The 21,649-nt window shown below is 41.8% G+C and overlaps 1 pseudogene; it reads right to left on the reverse strand.

Annotated features, from left to right (window-relative positions):
* Window positions 1-3,444: 3,444 nt before the first annotated feature.
* Window positions 3,445-3,564, reverse strand: LOC145411081 (5S ribosomal RNA; annotated as a pseudogene).
* Window positions 3,565-21,649: the final 18,085 nt, after the last annotated feature.

The following is a 21,649-nucleotide window of genomic DNA, read 5'->3' on the forward strand; positions in this document are numbered from 1 at the left end:
GTCAAAATGTGCTGTGGTTCAAGTCCCAGAGGTAGCCAGAGGGAGTATACTTTGTGTGCTGAGTTATTTGTTACTTTGTTACCACTTGTGTTACCTTTTAATGGTGGTGTGGTAGAAGAGCTGTTGGGTCAGAATGCACAGTGGCCTGTGGCTGTGCACTGTGGTTGGAGTCCCGCAAGTACTTCTTTCTTGTTGTGTGCTGGAGGTGGGGCTGGAGCTAGCTCTGTGGTTAGGGTGAGAAGTGGTTGGAAGAAGTTCAGGGAGCTCTTGCCTCTCTTGACATTGAGAGGGCTCTCCCTACGTGCTAAGGGGTCTTTGTATGCAGCATGTGTTAGGAGTGTAATGCTGTATGGCAGTGAGACCTGGGCAGTGAGGGAGGAAGATATTCGCCGGCTCAGACGTACAGAAATGATGATTAGGTGGATGTGCAGTGCGTCCCTGCGTCCAAGGCCTGGAGGGGCTGGGTTTACAATGGAAGAGTTGAGAAGTAGGATGGGACTTAAGTGTATTGGTGTTGTGATGAGGAGAGGTAGATTGAGGTGGTTTGGACATGTCGAGAGGATGGGGGATGATAATTGGGTGAGGAAGGTGAGAAGTGTTAATATTGGGGGTGGGGTTATGAGGGGTAGACCGAGAAAGACATGGGACGAGGTCATTAAGTGTGACCTTAGGGTTAAAGGACTGAACAGGGAGGCTGCAATGGATCGTGCAGCGTGGAGAGCCGCTATTAGGTGACCGAGGCCGACACATGCAAGCATGTTGGAGCCTTTAAAAACGAAACGAAACGAAACATTACCATGGGCGTAGGTCAGCCTCCTGTCCTTAAGTGTTCTGCACTACACCAGCCCAGCCTTAGGCACCTCTGCTCCAAAGGGGGAAAATACACTTTACTCTCTTTATTTACGTATATTTCTTCCTGTGTTCTAAGTTTCCTTAATATGTTATAACCTTTTTTTAATGGACGAACTTTCATTTTATGTTCTTTAATATTTTGTTATCGCAAATGGTTGTGGTGATTGCAACTGTCTTCTTACAATCTCATGATCTTCAGGAAAGTAATTTTATTACCATATGCAACATAGATAGTTATCTGGTTATTTTAAACTGCAAAAAGTGTAGAGGAAAAATAAAATATACTGTTTGGAGTATTTAAGGAAGCCGCCAGTTTGGCTGTGACAGCCTGTTTACTGACTGGATACGTTGATTACTATCTTGCCAACAGGACACGTTGGTGCATCAAACATTGAACTCTTTACGAAACCAAACGATCCAGTCAAACCTAACGTATCTTATCTATCTTTAGCCAGACGCCATAATCCCGTAAGGGGTGGCCTTTTGTCTTGAGAAGATTGTTTTGCCGGGAGGAGCACTGACCCTCTACCGTCCCACTTGGTGACACTGAAGGAACACGTATGGGTTGGGTATATGGTTACCACCCACCGTTGTAAATGGTTTCCAGGCTTATAGGAACCCGTTAGGCTGGTCACTCAGTGGAAAGCCATCCATCCATGCATCATCCAATTCTACTTTGCCCCATGAGGAGCGTAGAAGCCCGGGGTTAGGTAATTCGGTCCTGACATTTAAGATGAGAGTGACCAGCCTCACTCATCTCTGAGTGGCATTACATGAGCAATAACCCAAACCACCCCTTGGATATAAACCTTCACCGGCTCAATCCGACTGGAGCGCTGTAATTACCCACTAAACCACCAGGCGTCATAATTTGGTTGTATGATTACCACCCAGCGTAGTAAATGGTTTCCTGGTGTACAGGAAACCATTAGGCTTGTCACTTAGTGTAGAGTCACCCATAGGCACAAGGAAGAGGAAAGAATGAAGGAAAGACAAAAGTGGGAGTGTAAAGTCACCCGTAGGCAGAAGGACAAGGAAAGAATGAAGTAAAGAAAGACCGAAGAGGAAGGAAGGAATGGAGAGAGGAGAGGAAAGGGCAGACACCCGAGAACAACACTACATCGAGTGAGTGGATGGTGAGCGCCCCCACCTAACATATCAATGTAAAGCCACCTGGAGGAAAGAAGAGTAATAAAAAGTGACAGGAAAGATGGGAGAAACAGGAAAAGAGGAGGCCTAACCTATTCTAACTGGGGTGTTTGCCCCACCCCCCGTGATTTTAACCACCTTGAATTGCCACGTAGCTTAGAGACCCCTTGAGTATCTGTCAGGCCAAATCCCAGTCTTGAGTCCTAACAATAAATCTAATGTCATAACTTAACCTATTCACACAACCAATCCAAGCCCATCTTAACCTAGCTAATCCTACAGTAATTTAATCAATTGAAATTCTCCAAACCTAACATATCAGTTGGGAATTTACTTATGCCAAAAGTAAGACATGCATTTGTAGAATTTGTCAGCAAGGTTTGCCTCTTGGTGGTACCTTTATGTGGGTGATGGAATGTGTGACATAAACATGTCTTTACATATTTCACAGGTAACATTATTAAAAAACGCCCCGTAACTATGATAATCTATGAAACATAAGTCACCTGTGAAGGATTAATTTCAATAGGAAATATGGAAAGGTCGTGCCCGTGTGGCAAAGTATTGATTTTTTTTTTTTTTTTTTTTTTTTAAGGGACAGTCATAGTTTGTGATATTTGCTATTCAGTAATGTTTCTGTTTTGTGAATTGCTCAAGCACCACACCAGCAACCACAGTGGATCAGTTGAACTGTGTCCTGTGGTGGTGAACCTGGTTTGTTAGGTTAGGTGGGGAATCAGTACACTCGTATGCCATATAGCCTACTGTACACAACACCAAAATGTGAGTTACTCCAACACAGCACCAACAGACATAGTATAGACTAACACTGTGTTGTAGTGTAGGTAAAAAAGTGTCCAGCATACAACAAAATGGTGCTGTCGGGTCAGTATCGTACTACAGTATATTTAAAAATGTAATTTTTCTTCCATGCTGATGGATCGAATTGAAAATCATGTTCAGTAAAACCAAGCTGCAGTTTTTGTCATCCAAAATGATGCAGAACCAACCAGGATATTTAACCAAGGTTGTCTTCATATCTCTCAGGACATTGTAGTTTGCACTTCTGGAAGATGTTTTGTGTTAAACACTACACATAATTAAATCAGTTGAGCAAGTCCCTCAGCAAAAATATTTTGTTTGATAAATTTTCTGGAGATTTCTCTCGGCAGATGCCAGTGTGATCCAGCAGTATACTACACACTCACACCAGTGACCTCAACCAAGACACAGGCATTAAGGAGTAGTGGTAAACATTACCAGTAGCTTCCAGAATACAAATGAAGAGATTCTGATGTTGAAAAGCTTAAGGCAGCAGTAAGTTTCATCATTCATTCATTGCCAGACGCCATGTATCCCAAACGGGGTGGCCAAGGGTTTAGAGTTAATTGTTTTTAAAGGGAGGGGCACTAATCCTCCAGCAACCCCACTTGACACGTAGGGATGCCAAGAGCATCTGGTGTTCCCAGGCGGTCACCCATCCAAGTACTAACCAGACCCAATGTTGCTTAACTTCGCTGATCGGACGGGAAGCGGTGTACTCAACGTGGTATACTTGTGACTAATGAAAGAAAACATGTTTCTTGCTTCCTATTCCTTCTTGGAATGCTTTTCACTTTACCACATTCATTGATGGAACTGGGACACGATAATGGTCTTTGGCTTCTTAGTCACATTCTATACCTGAAAGATTTTAGGAAAATTAGTCATGAAGAACATCATAGTCCAAGTTACGTTTCATCATAAACAAGACCAAGTCTGCTAATACATAAAAAAATATACAGGAAAAAAAAAAAAAAGCAATTTTTAAATTCAGAGGAGTGGGATGGGGTGAGTACTTGACTGTAAATCCATATTATATACGCTGGTGTTAGAGTTCTGAAGTATTGACTAATTCCCTATCAGTGGTACTGCTATCTGGGTGACAATACTAAATCAGCTACATTTTGAGCTACAGAACTTTAGCTGGCAATCTTTCCAATATTTACTATGGAAAAAAAAAGGGGGGGTAGGGGGGGAGCAGCATAAGAAGTCTTACTGTACATCCGTTGCAGCCTCTTGATAAAACCTTATGGATTAAACATATGGAAAATGAAATACAGTAGTCTTCCATATCAGCCAGGGATACTTTATAAAGATGCCTGTTGATGGTGGAAACCTTTATATTACTGGCATCCTGTGGTAAGCAGTGGCAACCATCACCCAATCATGCAGTCCTGCCTATTTCACAACAATGGGTGGTAACAATATAAGCAAATAACATGGTGACGGTGCCCCTATACACTGGATGGAGAGAGATAAAAGCAATGTCCATTAAAGAACAAAACCTCCACACTCTTACCACTGCACCTTGCTGTGGCAAGGCACTACTAGGGAACACTGGTTCATGGTGGTCCTGCAGAAGCAACTGCTTGCCTGTGGCTGATGGGTCTGCTCAGCCATACAGACCTTTACTACCACTACTACTAGCCTGATGGACAACTTCTGCCATCTTCCCTCCATTTTCTCCAGTCTGTCTACCTTCCCTTTTTGTCTTGAAGGTATATACTGTACAACATTAATGAAGCTGACGGAGTGGACTAAATGGCTGAAATTTACACTCCTTCTGGCAGCACAACTGATGGAAGGAAAAACTGATGAATGCGAACACAGCAGGATAATAAGGATGTATGGAAATATAAAAGTAAGACTTGCAGGAAAAATGAAATAAATAAATTTAAGACATCTGCCGAGAAAAGCAAAAAAGGGCTTAAATTATTTCTTAATCCATCATTGCAATCTCAACACATCAGAATTATCTTTAGTTTAAGGAATATCTCATATTAAAGGGGTTAAGGAAGATCATTATTGTCCGAGGTGAGATACAGTATGCTAAATAAAATAAATAGTACAGTAAATACAATATTTTAAATAACAGGCATTGTATCAAAATGTACAGTACACCTGAAACAAAATATCAGTGTGAACACTTAGCTTGAAACTTTTGCTTCCAGGCCACCTGAAGTGGTGGAATGAACTGCCAGAGCTGAATATCAAAACTTGAGTCCTCCTCTTGATCATGTGTGGGTGCTGATGCCAGTTCATGAAGCAGATGATGGACAATGAGTTATTATGCTTAATTTGACAACAGTCAAAATACCAGGATTGTGCAGTGAAAAGATCAAATGTATATACTGTAGTATCTTTAACCCAAGTTACAGTATAGAAATAACCAGGTAGAATGAAATATGAAAGGATGGTGGGGGAGCAGCTAGTGCAGCTAGAGGGAGATGCTCCTGTGTAAACTGTTATTGTTTTTACCCAACTGCAAGAAGGAGCGACAGCTGCTGTGATCTCTGGTGTCACAGTTAGTACTATATAATAATGTCTCAAATAACATGTTTCAAGCTTTAAGTGAGAGAGAAGCTGATGTACCCAAGTGATTCCATGTTAAGGCAAATCAACAAAATGATTAGATAACTAAACTGAGGATAAGGAAAAGACTTCACTTAAATTCCAAAGTTCAGTTAAACAGTGACAGTAAAAGGAATAAGTAGATGAAGAGGAAAATACCCACTTGCCAGAGGTTGAAAGAGGTAGAGAACAGTTTCAGAACTGTATTAAATAGGAGAAGTTATATGATGTTAAATATATAAAGCATTATATAAAGAAACAGGTTACTGAAATCATGCAAATTGAGAAACAAAGAGAATTGATGGCACTGAACTTACATAATTTGCAAAATTGTATGTTTTGAATCTTTTCCATAGGACTTCTTCCTGAATGTCACCATATTGTAGCATTAATCTCGTGTGATAGCTCAGCATTTAAGATACCGGTAGATGGCAATTTTAGGCCAAGTTAAAGTGGACGGAGTATAGGTCGTTACGTTAAGAATTGGTGCACATCTGTGGTCTGTCTGGAGTTCCATTCTGTCTATCATGGTGCATGGAGAACTGCCATGGGATATTATATCTGAGTTGCCCTTGGAGTTGCTGATTGCAGATGGTGAGGTTCTAACTGCTTGTACCAAGGAAGGTGCTGTGGAGAAATATGGGAATTACAAGGCTGTGTGCAGTCAGCGGGTTGGCCTGCCATACCCGTATTCTCGTTGACAGAAGAGAGTTTGTGGCATTTCTTCCCTAGCAGTTTCCCTTGCATAGAACATATTACAGGTATTTCTAATTCATTGTTTATATCCTACTGTTATCAACATGGTTTACAGGAGTATTATACAATAGGATATGGATGTGTGATGGGAAAAATAAATCACTGAGGGAGATATGAAACTTCCCAAGTCAACAACCTGAATGAATGTCGGGACAGGGTATGGTTGGTGTTGGAGAGGGATGCCTTCATGTGGTGGCACTAATATAACTAAGCTGGTCTGTTGCTTGAGTACACACATGTCCCACAACTCCCCTGATCCTGAAAGGAGGATGGTGAGCTGCAGCAGGAGAGCAGCTTCACTCTGAAGTCCACCAGGTTCACGCTGAAACGATCCTCGGGTTGCGCCAGCTATATATTACTTCTACAGCCTACGCCCTACTTCTATAGGGAGTAGGCTGTAGCACCAGCCGATCAGGGTGGTACTCTCAAGGGGGATGGGATTGCTGGTGAGGGACAGCTGGAGCCTCTGTTTCACCAGCCACCAGGATATCCTGACCATCCTCCTTTGCTGACCTTTTTCAGTGTGGTACTAACGTGGAGGGTATGTGAACATAACTCCCACCATCCATTTCTCAAACTATCTCATGCACTACTCAACTCTATATGCACTATACATGCCACACAACGTACCCCACAGCATACAGGGGTTAGCACCAGCAAGGGCATGCAGCCGGAAAACACTGCCCCCGCTACCAAGTGGTGGACCTGAGGGGAGGTCCACCACCAGAGTTTGGGGGCGGATAAGACTGGCCACAGTCCAACGGCCTGGCTCTGCAACCCAGGCCAAGACTGGCCACAGTCCAACGGCCTGGCTCTGCAACCCAGGCCAAGACCGGCCACAGTCCAACGGCCTGGCTCTGCAACCCAGGCCAAGACTGGCCACAGTCCAACGGCCTGGCTCTGCAACCCAGGCCAAGACTGGCCACAGTCCAACGGCCTGGCTCTGCAACCCAGGCCAAGACTGGCCACAGTCCAACGGCCTGGCTCTGCAACCCAGGCCAAGACTGGCCACAGTCCAACGGCCTGGCTCTGCAACCCAGGCCAAGACTGGCCACAGTCCAACGGCCTGGCTCTGCAACGGAGCCAGAGTTGAGACAGTACCTTTTTCGTCATTACCATCATCATCAAAGCCAACCCATGTCATGATTCAACATCATTACCACCATTGTCCATATCAGTTGTAAAGAACCAAGTTTTTATCATCATCAGTTTCCGTATAGTTGTTTTCATCGCCATCAATAACACGAAATAACCAGCATCACTGTCACCATCACAGTCATCATCATCATCATCATCATCATTTTCTTTCTTTCACTGTGGTTGTCTTTGCCCTTCCATTATTCTTTTTCATGTTACTCTTGTAATATTTCCAATTACTCTCGATAGCGTTCGTTTTCCGTATCTACAGTACTTTTCTTTATTTCTTCTTTCCTGCTTTTTGTTCTGTTGTCTTTCGTATACTTATTCGCTTCCCCTTTTGCTTCATTTTTCTTCATAATATCTCTTTCCTTCTCCTATTATTGTCCTTTTCTATTGTTTGTTTGTTTCTCACTTTAGACACTTCAGTTGTTCATATTCATCCTTTTTCTGCTTCACCATTATATTACAAGATTACAACCTACAAGGGAGTTATGAGGTGATATGAAGTAAGGTTATCGTTACTGCTAAACTACTGTACTGTACATCACAACCACCACTATCACCACCACCACCATCATCATAACCACCATTAATATCCATGAAATTAGCAGTATTCTCAACAGTGCTAAACTAAAGCTCACTTTTTCCCTCATCATAATCATGACAGTCACCATCCTCACCATGGTCAGGTACTTAGATCTGGGCACTGTATTACATCATTACAAGCCACAAAAGGCAGGAGACGAGATGAAGTAAGGTGGAGCGGCCTGGCACTCTACTACACCTGTACCCAGTTAACACCTTTACCTTTTATACTTCATTTTATATCTTTACACCTTTGTTTCTTTCCTTCCTTCCTTGTTGCACGTTTGGTTTCATTTTGTCTTTTCTTCTTTCATTCAGGCTTGCCTCTTGGCCTTTCTTCCTCGCCTTTTTGTCCTCTTCTTTCTGTTACTCATTTAATTTTCTCCCCTTCATTAGTACTAACTTTTTTTCTTCTTTCTCGCATTCTTTCTGCTCTCTCTCTCTCTCTCTCTCTCTCTCTCTCTCTCTCTCTGTTTCATTTTTTGTTCATTCCTTCTTTCTCCTCATTTTTCTTTCTCCTTTTTAATGTTTTTCTTCCCATCTTTTCATCGGATTTTCTTTCCTTAAATTCTTCCTTTGTTCCCTATTCTTTATTTTCTATATTACCTCTTGTTTTACTTTGTTTTGTTTTATTTCATATTTTATCGTTATTTTTGTTATATCTTTCTCATTTTTTATTTCAAGCAATTCTTTCTATTTTTTATCCTTTCTTTCTGCGTTGTAATACAACATCACAAACTACATGAGAGGTGGGAGGCGATAGGAAATAAAATTATCATCATTAGTACTAACCTACTTTACCAGCGCTGCCATCACCACCACAAGCATCATCATCATCACCGTCACTATCTTCATCTTCATTATCATCATCGTCACGTATTCACCATTACCGTCACTGTTATCATCATTATCATCGTCACTTATATCATTGTATTCACCGTCACTGTCATCATCATCATCATCATCATTATTATCATCGTCACTTGTATTCACCATCACCGTCACTGTCATCATCATCATCATCATCATTATTATCATCGTCACATATTGTATTCACCATCACCGTTACTGACATCATCATCATCGTCGTCGTCACTTATAACACTATTCACCATCATCGTCACTATCATCATCATCATCATCGTCACTTATATCACTGTATTCACCATCATCGTCACTATCATCATCATTATCATCGTCACTTATATCACTGTATTCACCATCACCGTCACTGTCATCATCATCATCTTCGTCACTTATATCATTGGATTCACCATCACCGTCACTGTCATCATCTTCATCGTCACATATCACAGTATTCACCATCACCGTCAGTCATCATCATCATCATCATCATCATCGTCACTTATATCACTGTATTCACCATCACCGTCACTGTCATCATCATCATCATCATTTACAGATATACAGGCAATAAATGATAGTATCGTAAGCTACAAGAGAGGCAGGAGGCGAGACGAAATAAGGTGGACCGGCCTGGGATGTTTGCTTCTCTCTCTCTCTCTCTGGTCTGTTGTTATTTTCTTCTCTTTACTTAAAACTTAAAGTTCTTTCTCGTCTTTTCCATTAGTTCTGTTTCATGTTCCAGTCTTTCTCTTTCTTTTCTTTCTGCATTTTTTTTTTTCTGTATCATTACATATTCTGTTCTTGTTTATTACATTTCTTTGTCTTTCCTTCCTTTCTTTCTTCACTACACAAGAGAGATAGGAGGCAAGATGAAGTTAGGTTATCAAAGCGAACCTACATCACCATCATAACCACAATAATACTCACCATCACTACCATCATCACTACCATCATCATCATCATCACCACCATCATCATCATTATTACCACCACCGTCACCATAATTATATCCTTTAATCAGTTGTTAGCGTAAGAATCGACCTAATTATCATCATCATCATCCTCATTAGATATATTAGATGACTTGCAGCAGTATATCAGGGCATCACAAGGTACAGGAGTGGTAGGAGACAAGATGGAGTAAGGTGTAGCGGCCTGAGACTACCACAGGTGTACCCAGTTCAACCCTGTGCCAGACCACTCACTCTCCCTCCCTTCCTTCCTTTCTACTTCACCTTTTACTTTCGTTGCCTTTCTTTATTTTCTGCATTTCTCACTTCTTTCCTTCCGTCTCCTCCCGTTTCCTTTTTCTTTTTGATCGTTTCTCGTGTCTTTCTTTACTATATTAGAACATCAGAAGCTATAAAAGAGGCAGGAGCGAAACGAAGTCAGGTGCAGCGGCCTGGGAGTCTACTACACCTGTACTGAGTTAACACCTTTACCATTTATAACGCATTTTATTTCTTTACCCTTTCCTGCCTTTATTTCACGTTTGGCTTCATTTTTGTCATCCTTTTCCCTTTTTCATTATCTTTATATCCTTTTTGTTTGTTTTTCTTTTCTTCCATTTTTCTTTTCATTTCCTATGTTGTTTTTTCCTTTCATTATATTTTTCCCTCCATCGTCTTTCTCTCCTTTCTTTCTTTACTATATTTTTTACATCAATAAAGCAACAAGTGAAGTAGGAGCCAAGGTGAAGTAAGGTGCAGTGATCTGGGACTCTTATAAAGGTGTCTTCAGTTCCAACCATCACTACTGCTGCGCTCCTCCTGTGTTTTCTTTCTCATTTCCTGTTTTCTTTCTTGTTTTCCGTTTTTCTTCGCTTTGTTTGCTGTTCTTCTCTTTCGTTTTCTTCTCAGTTCTGTTTTAATAATTTCTTTGTTATTTTTGTCAGTTTATTTTATCTTTTCATTTACTTTTCTTTATGTCCTCCATTCTTTATTTCCTTTATTAATTTGTTCATTTTCCATATACAAGTTTTTTTTTTTCTGTTCATTGTTTCCCGTTCTCTATCCATCTAATCTATCCATCTATCTCTTTATCTATCGTTATCACCACCAGCACCACCATAGTTACAAGATATCTAGGCTACAATATTATCACCACAAGCAACAAGAGAGGCAGGAGGCGAGATGCAGTAAGGTGGAGCGGCCTGGCACTCTACTACACCTGTACCCAGTTCACACCTTCACCCTTCCTACCAGATCTCGCCTTTTCTTGCTATTTTTCATCCATTTCTATTTACATACTGTATTTTTTTTGTTCTTGCTCTTATCTCGTCTTCTTTCTTGTTCATTTTCGTGGCATTAATGTATCTATCTATCTATTGCCAGACGCCTCAATCCCGTTTGGGGTGGCCACAAACAAATCGCCTCCAAGTCGCCCTGTCCCCCTCCATTTCACTGCCCTGCTTCCAACTCACACACCCCTCTCTCATATACCTCTCCACCCCATCCCTCCATCTCATCGTCGGCCTCCCCCTCCTTCTTCCCCCCTCCACCTCACTCACATACACTCTCTTCGTCAGTCTTTCACACTCCATCCTCTCCACATGGCCAAACCACCTCAGTGTGTTCCTCATAACGCTTCCTATCACATCCGCATCCACACCACAACGCTCCTTTATATCCTCATTCGTCAGCCAGTCTCTCCATGTGACTCCACAGGCTCCTCTTATATAACTCATTTCCACTGCTCTCACTCTTGACTTGTGTCCTTCCAACAGTGTCCAAGCTTCACTTCCATACGTTAGAGTTGGTATCATAATACTCTCATGTAGTAACTTTTTCACTTCCATGCTCACTTCCCTGTTTCTTATCACTGCTTTCAAAGAACCAGCAACCTTTCTTCCCTGCTGTACCCTTTCAAGCACTTCACCCTCAAACCTCCATACTTACTCATCACACTACCCAAGTACTTAAACGTACTCACATTTTCCAGTTCCTCACCATCCAACCTCGCTGTACATTCACTGACATCACCTCTCTCAAAGACCATCACTTTACTCTTCCCTACATTCACCTTTAGATTCCGTTTCTTACACACTCTCCCAAACTCATCCACCAAGCCTTGCAGCTCCCCTTCGTCTTCACTCAACAACACAGTATCATCTGCAAACTACAGTACAGGGAGTTTCCAAACACTATCCTCTTTCACCAGGGCCACTCCAACATCCACTACCCTACCTTGTACCTCTTTTATTACCCCATCCAAGTACAGATTGAACAACCATGGAGACATGACACATCCCTGTTTCAACCCAACTTTCAAAGAGAAAAATTCACTTAGTTCACCATCCACACGCACTGCAGCCTTCGCACCTTCATACATACTCTTCACAGCATTCAACAACTTCCCATCTACTCCATATATTCTTAACACTTTCCACAATCCTTGTCCATCCACCCTGTCATATACTTTCTCCAAATCCATGAAAGCCGCATACAACTTCTTTCCCTTCTCAAGAAACTTTTCCACTAAAGATCTAAGAATGAATATCTGATCTACACAACCTCTTCCCTTCCTAAAGCCTCCCTGTTCTTCTCCAACTAATTTCTCTGTTCTTTCTCTAACTCTGTCAATAAGTATCCTACCATACACTTTTCCTATTACACTAAGAAGACAAATGCCCTTATGATTACCACACACTTCTTTTTCCCGTTTTCCTTTGTACAAGGGAATAAATATACTTGACTTCCAATCCTCCGGGACTCTACCTTCCTCCCAGCCAATCTGCACATCTTCCACATCCATTCTACTACTATCTCTCCCCCATGCTTCAGCATTTCACCACACACTCCATCAATTCCTGGGGCTTTCCCCGATTTAACTTTCTTCATTGCTTCCACAACTTCTATCCTACTGATTTCTTCTTGTCTTCTCACCTCCCTCCTTCTCCCAGCCATTCCCCAGCCACTTATACTCGCATTACTTCCATCCTCTATGTTCAACAATTCCTTAATGTGTTCTCTCCATCTGCTCACTTTTTCTCCCTTCTCCACTAGTAATCTACCATTTTTACCTTTCACTCCCCTGCTACCTTCACTTCCACCCTGTCTTACTCTTTTCACCTCTTTCCCGAACATTTTCTTACAGTCCCTCCACTTTACACTCAAATTCCTTCCAAATTCCTCATCCACTCTCTTCTTACTCTCTCTTACTAATCTTTTCTCCTCTCTCTTTCTTTCTATATATAACTCTTTCTTCCGCCTTTCAACTTCTTCCACGCCCCTATTCATTGTATGCTTTCTTCTTTTGTGCCACAGCCTGTCTCACCTCTTCAGTCCACCACGCTGTTCCTTGCACCCCCCCTCCGTCTTCTCTTCCTTCCACACACCACATCACATGCAGCACATATTTCTTCTGTAAATATCCTACACACACCTTCCTCGTCTCCCATCTGCTCCAATTCATATTTGCCCAATCGTTCCTCCACTTCTCTCTTATACTCTGCCTTTTTCTCATCCTCTTGTAACCTTTCCACTCTCCTTGCAACTACTCCTTCCTCTCGTCTTTCCCTTCTTCTGTTCCTCCATTTTACTTGAATCCTAATTCTGGTGACATGTAAAGGTGTGCGGTACGTAGGAGGACTACTGGGCCTTGAAATCAGGCTGTGAAGCCTATCCCCAGAGTCAGTCACATTTAAAAAAAAAAAAATGGTCAGAAAGTCCACTCCCCCAACCTCTATAAGCTCTTGCATCCATTACACATCTTCGCATCCTTTCATCCACACACACATAATCAATCATTGCCTTCCTTTCATTCAGTTCACCACCCACCCTTCTCATCACTCGCCATGTATACCTGTGGATCATTTTATGCCTGAAGAGGGTATTGGCTATCACCAACCCCCTCCCAGCACAAATGTCCACTAACGCACTCCCATTCTCATCTATCTTAGCAGGCACACCCCACTCACCAACTATTCCATCCACCTTCACATTCCCAAGTTTACCATTCATATCACCGATCAAAAACACTCTCTCATTCCTTCCAAACTTTTCCATGCACACTTCTACATTTGTCCAGAACTCTTCTCTCACTCTTCTAGCACGATCTTGCGTTGGCGCATACACACACACAATCGCCCTCATTTGTATTCCAACTTTCAACTTTACCCACACAATCCTTGACCCAACTGATCCATACTGTCTTAAGCTCTTCCATCTTTAACTCACAACTATACATACTCCTTCCTTTGCCCTCCCATTCTCACCTACTCCTGCACATATACCCCATCCATACTCCCATTCTCTCACACTTTCTCCTCTCCATTTTGTTTCAGTTATTCCACATACATCCACTTTCGCATTCTCAAGCACCTGGACAATCTCTCTCTCTTTCACCTCATCATTCGCTCCCCTTACATTCCAGGTTCCAATTACAATGTCCTTTGTCCGGTCCTGGGTCGTCATCGTTTGGTCAGTCCTTGTCCGAAGCTTATTGTTTGTTTTTTTAGTTAGTTGTTTTCCGGGGAGGGGCACTAACCCTCCGCCAACCCTTTTAGTCGCCTTTTACGACAAGCAGGGATACTGGGGGAGTATTCTTGAAAAAAAAAAAACCTACCCCCAGGGGTATGAATTAGTATGTTGTCCAATTTACGTTGCTTCTCAGGATGCCATGACTCACTCTGAACTGAATACAATCGTTTGGCGGCAGCTGGAATACAATACTGGAAAGTAAAATAGACACAGTATAATATACAGACAGAATGGCTGAGAGAAACAGAGTAAGAGAGAGTATCATGAGTATATTACGTAAGGTATTATAAAGTATATGATGAAAATAGGTATAAATAAAAGTATCATAAATAAAAAGAATGATAGTAGTAGCTTAATATTTGTATCCCCAGCCTTTACATGACCCTGGTGGACTGCTGTGGTGAATATTTTGTTTGATATACAGAACGACACTACGACTACAATTCATGGTAAGAAGTGGAGTATTAATATAGGGAAAAACTGCTTTACCTGTAGATGAACAGTCTAATAAACTACAGCAGCAGTGCAAGGAGTATGGCTACACTACAAACTTGTCAGGATAAATATTTGTATAGTCAATAAGTAATGGCGTGTGTTTAATGCAATGGAATATACTACAGCAACAGTGGTTAGTGCAAGAACTATAGATACATTACAAACCTGGCTGGGATAAATATTTGTAGACTCTAGTCAATAAGTAATGGCGTGTGTTTATTTCCAGGCTGACGTGTATCCTGACGACAGTCACACGAGTACAGTCAGCCTCGTCTTTCGCGGTACTCCACTTTGCCGGCTCCGGTTTTTCCTGGGTGAGTAAACCATCACAAATGCACAAGTTTAAGCTGTATTTTGGCAGAATTTAGCAAAGTGTGTTGGTAAATCATCTCAAAATACACTTTAAACAAGTATATAGTAATGTCTGGTGATGTTTCGGGCCAGTACAAAGGTTTTTAGGCCATTACATAGTAAATTATGGCTGTGGCAGACATTTTATAAAGGTGTCATTACTTGGCGGAAATTAGTTTCTCGTGGGTGTGCATGTAACGTAACCCCCATAAAACACAAGGCCTTACCCTACTTATCTGTGACAGTATTCTGACATTGTGTGTGGTCTTATTTTAACAACTGTAGATTACAGATTTCATACTGTACAGTATTTCATTTCTGTATCTCCTAAAGATACTTTTTTTTTTCTCTCTCTCTCCAACGAACAGGGTATTTTTCTTTCTCCTGCCTTGTGGTCGGAGGGTGTGGTGGGCAAGGGAACGTCTTTTCCTGTTCTATACTTTTCTCTTTTTCCCCAACAGATAACCTGGATAGCCAGTAGGCCTCCTGTTGTCTGTTCTTATGTACTACTATATTTTAATCTATAGTTATAACCACCACCACTAAAACCACCACCACCACCACCACCATCATCATCATCATCATCATCATCATCATCATCATGGTAACTCTCAGCATCACCACCACCACCATCATCATCATCATCATCATCATCATGGTAACTCTCAGCATCACCACCACCACCACCACCATCATCATCATCATCATCATCATCATCATGGTAACTCTCAGCATCACCACCACCACCACCATCATCATCATCATCATCATGGTAACTCTCAGCATCACCACCACCACCACCACCACCATCATCATCATCATCATCATCATCATGGTAACTCTCAGCATCACCACCACCATCATCATCATCATCATCATCATCATCATCATCATCATCATCATCATGGTAACTCTCAGCACCACCACCACTGGCTACATTAGATCAAAGCCACCACTATATAACGCCATCACAAGCTAGGACAGAGGTAGGACACAAGATGCAGTAAGGTGGAGCGGCCTGGCACACTACTACACCTGTACCCAGGCCAACTCTTTGGTCTGACCCTCTACTTTTATTCCTTCTCTTCTCTTTCACATTTTACTTCATTTCTCTTTATTTTGCACATTTCTCACTTTCTTTCTCCTTGTCTTTCTTTCGCCCTTTATTTCTTTCTTTTTCCTTTGTTTTCACTATAGTACAGCATCACAAGCTACGAGAGGTCGCTGCAACGAAGCCATCGACGTCCAACTCTAGGTGCTGCCTCATTTGCTGATCATCATCATCATCATCATTACATGCATAATATTCATCATCACCATCATAATCATCACCATCATGCATAAAGGTCGACATCACCATCATCATCATCATCATCATCATCATCATCATCATAATCTATCATCATCATCATCAGTACATGCATAAAGGCCTACATCACCATCATAATCATCTTAATCATCATCCTCATAACCTGCACAAAGGTCATCATCACCACCGTAATAATCATCATCATCATCATCATTACATGCACAAAAGTCATCATCATCACCACCATAATCATCACCATCATGCATAAAGGTCGACATCACCATCATCATCATCATCATCATCATAATCTATCATCATCATCATCATAATCTATCATCATCATCATCAGTACATGCATAAAGGCCTACATCACCATCATAATCATCTTAATCATCATCCTCATAACCTGCACAAAGGTCATCATCACCACCGTAATAATAATCATCATCATCATCATTACATGCACAAAAGTCATCATCATCACCACCATAATCATCACCATCATGCATAAAGGTCGACATCACCATCATCATCATCATCATCATCATAATCTATCATCATCATCATCATAATCTATCATCATCATCATCATCATCATCAGTACATGCATAAAGGCCTACATCACCATCATAATCATCTTAATCATTATCCTCATAACCTGCACAAAGGTCATCATCACCACCGTAATAATAATCATCATCATCATCATTACCTGCATAAAGGTCATCATCACCACCGTAATAATAATCATCATCATCATCATCATTACCTGCACAAAGGTCATCATCACCACCGTAATCATCATCATCATCGTTAGCTGCACAGAGGTCATCATCGCCACCGTAATCATCATCATCATCATCATCATCATCATCGTTAGCTGCACAGAGGTCATCATCACCACCGTAATCATCATCATCATCCTTTCCCCCCTACTATATAAGCGATGGGCACTGTGTTGGATCCAGAACTTAAAAGGAAGAGGGAAAACCAGGAGATTATTATACTCTTATAAAAGCTGTTTAGTAACACACACACACACACACACACACACACACACACACACACACACACACACACACACACACTGATACCTGTTATTCGATAAAGCCTCTTCACAAACCATACCAACACCACACAACTGTTATTCAGTGACTCATTCACTAAGTTCTCACACACAGACAATTTTTAATTGCTGATTTACAGTATTCACCAGCATCCACACAATTACTATTCACTGATTTACGTATGTTCACAAACATCATCACTCACAAAATTACTATTCACTGATACACGTATATTCACTAAACACCAACACCCACACAATTACCATTCATTGATTCACGTATATTCACCAAACACCAACACCCACACAATTATTATTCTCTGATTCACATATATTCACCAAACACCAACACCCACACAATTACTATTCACTGATTCACATATATTCACCAAACACCAACACCCACACAATTACTATTCACTGATTCACATATATTCACCAAACACCAACACCCACACAATTACTATTCACTGATTCACATATATTCACCAAACACCAACACCCACACCAGCTCACGTCTGTTCTGCCTCCCAACACTTGCATAAACCATTGTCTTTTTTCGCCTCATTTCTCAGGAGTCTGTTATGACATTGTGTAGTTATTGACAAAAATACTGCTCCACTTTCGTTACATTTATCTGAAACCCAGTGATGTCTTTTTAAAATCCGAACTAGCTTTTCACAATATTATATACACGTTTAATAATTGTTCATGTGAAAATTTGAGAGTTCATCTACAATTGTGTGGTCGAGAAAAAAAAAAAAATCGAGCATGGTGGGTGCGATGATATCCAAACTGTTCGATACAGCTTGTGAATTCTGTTTGTCTGTTTGTCAATAGCCAGACGCCTTAATCCTGAAAGGGTTGACCATAGACAAATCACCTCCATGTCCCCGTTTCCCCTGCCATTTCGGTGCCCTCCCTAAACTTACACCCCCCTCTCTCATGTACAGTACAATGCCTCTATTCCGTGCCTCCATCTCATCCTCGGTCTTTACCTCCCTCTCCCCCTCCACCTCACTCGCATACACTCTCGAGATTATTAATTACTTCTATGTATCTATCTATTGTCAGACGCCTCAATCCCGTTTGGGGTGGCCACAAACAAATCGCCTCCAAGTCGCCCTGTCCCCCGCCATTTCACTGCCCTGCTCCCAACTCACACCCCCCTCTCTCATATACCTCTCCACCCCATCCCTCCATCTCATCCTCGGCCTCCCCCTCCCTCTTCCCCCCTCCACCTCACTCACATACACTCACTTCGTCAGTCTTTCACCCTCCATCCTCTCCACATGGCCACACCACCTCAGTGTGTTCCTCATAACGCTTCCTATCGCATCCACATCAACACCACAACGCTCCTTTATATCCTCATTCGTCAGCCTGTCTCTCCATGTGACTCCACAGGCTCCTCTTAAATAACTCATTTCCACTGCTCTCAGTCTTGACTTGTGTCCTTCCAACAACGTCCAAGCTTCACTTCCGTACGTTAGAGTTCGTATCACAATACTGTCATGTAGTAACTTTTTCACTTCCATGCTCACTTCCCTGTTTCTTATCACTGCTTTCAAAGAACCAGCAACCTTTCTTCCCTGCTGTACCCTTTCAAGCACTTCACCCTCCAAACCTCCATCCTTACTCATCACACTACCCAAGTACTTAAACGTACTCACATTTTCCAATTCCTCACCATCCAACCTCGCTGTACATTCACTGACTTCACCTCTTTCAAAGACCATCACTTTACTCTTCCCTACATTCACCTTTAGATTCCGTTTCTTACACACTCTTCCAAACTCATCCACCAAGCCTTGCAGCTCCCCTTCGTCTTCACTCAACAACACAGTATCATCTGCAAACAACAGTACAGGGAGTTTCCAAACACTGTCCTCTCTCACCAGGGCCACTCCAACATCCACTACCCTACCTTGTACCTCTTTTATTACCCCATCCATGTACAGATTGAACAACCATGGAGACATGACACATCCCTGTTTCAACCCAACTTTCAAAGAGAAAAATTCACTTAGTTCACCATCCACACGCACAGCAGCCTTCGCACCATCGTACATACTCTTCACAGCATTCAACAACTTCCCATCTACTCCATATATTCTTAACACTTTCCACAATCCTTGTCTATCCACCCTGTCATATGCTTTCTCCAAATCCATGAAAGCCGCATACAACTTCTTTCCCTTCTCTAGAAACTTTTCTACTTAAGATCTAAGAATGAATATCTGATCTACACAACCTCTTCCCTTCCTAAAACCTCCCTGTTCTTCTCCAACTAATTTCTCTGTTCTTTCTCTAACTCTGTCAATAAGTATCCTACCATACACTTTTCCTATTATACTAAGAAGACAAATGCCCCTATGATTACCACACATTTCTTTTCCTTTGTACAAGGGAATTATTATACCTGACTTCCAATCCTCCGGGACTCTACCTTCCTCCCAGGCCAATCTGCACATCTTCCACATCCATTCTACTACTATCTCTCCCCCATGCTTCAGCATTTCACCACACACTCCATCAATTCCTGGGGCTTTCCCCGATTTAACTTTCTTCATTGCTTCCACAACTTCTATCCTACTGATTTCTTCCTGTCTTCTCACCTTCCTCCTTCTCCCAGCCATTCCCCAGCCACTTATACTCGCATTACTTCCATCCTCTACGTTCAACAATTCCTTAAAGTGTTCTCTCCATCTGCTCACTTTTTCTCCCTTCTCCACTAGTAATCTACCATTTTTATCTTTCACTCTCCTGCTAACTTCACTTCCACCCTGAATTACTCTTTTCACCTCTTTCCAGAACATTTTCTTACAGTCCCTCCACTTTACACTCAAATTCCTTCCAAATTCCTCATCCACTCTCTTCTTACTCTCTCTTACTAATCTTTTCACCTCTTTCTTTCTACATATAACTCTCCCTTCCGCCTCTCAACTTCTTCCACGCCCCTATTTCTCATCCATTCATTGTATGCTTTCTTGTTTTGTGCCACAGCCTGTTTCACCTCTTCAGTCCACCACGCTGTTCCTTGCACCCCCCTCCATCTTCTCTTCCTTCCACACACCACATTACATGCTGCACATATTTCTTCTGTAAATATCCTACACACACCTTCCACGTCTCCCATCTGCTCCAATTCATATTTGCCCACTCCTTCCTCCACTTCTCTCTTATACTCTGCCTTTTTCTCATCCTCTTGTAACCTTTCCACTCTCCCTGCAACTACTCCTTCCTCTCGTCTTTCCCTTCTACTATTCTTCCATCTTGAATTCTAATTCTGGCCACCACCAAGTAGTGGTCAGAAAGTCCACTCCCCCAACTTCTATAAACTCTTGCATCCATTACACATCTTCGCATCCTTTCATCCACACACACATAATCAATCATTGCCTTCCTTTCATTCAGTTCACCACCCACCCTTCTCATCACTCGCCATGTATACGTGTGGATCATTTTATGCCTGAAGAGGGTATTGGCTATCACCAACCCCCTCCCAGCACAACTAACGCACTCCCATTCTCATCTATCTCAGCAGGCACACCCCACTCACCAACTATTCCATCCACCTTCACATTCCCAACTTTACCATTCATATCACCAATCAAAAACACTCTCTCATTCCTTCCAAACTTTTCCATGCACACTTCTACATTTGTCCAGAACTCTTCTCTCACTCTTCTAGCACAATCTTGCGTTGGCGCATACACACACACAATCGCCCACATTTGTATTCCAACTTTCAACTTTACCCACACAATCCTTGATTCAGATAATAATTACTTATTATCTGAATATGCTATGTATATTATAATGATCCGATTTCTGTATGTTTGTTGGTTTGTTTGTTTCCGTAACACAGCAAAAACGGCGCAACGCAGCGCAGTTTTTGTTAGAGCAAAGTATCGTTAAAATGCTCTACCTTGATGAATAAAACAACTTCCAGCCCAATCGGGCACCGGCCCCCGAGTTATGACTCATTTCTGTGGTTTTGATAGCGAGCGGAGACCGCCGAAGGCTGCCATTAAGCGAGTGATAATAAAAACTTGAGATTTGTCCCAGGCAGGTGACATTATGTGGTGTTTGTAAAAAAAAAAAAAAAAAAAGTTTGCCAGCGTTGTGAATAAGCATTAGGTATTTTCCAGTCTCCGTCGTCCATGGTGTCAAATTACTTCGTGCTGAGTGTGCACCCATACT

Source organism: Coenobita brevimanus, chromosome 87 (assembly GCF_032717465.1).
Source record: "Coenobita brevimanus isolate Jiangsu-jjx chromosome 87, ASM3271746v2, whole genome shotgun sequence".
Taxonomy (NCBI): domain Eukaryota; kingdom Metazoa; phylum Arthropoda; class Malacostraca; order Decapoda; family Coenobitidae; genus Coenobita; species Coenobita brevimanus.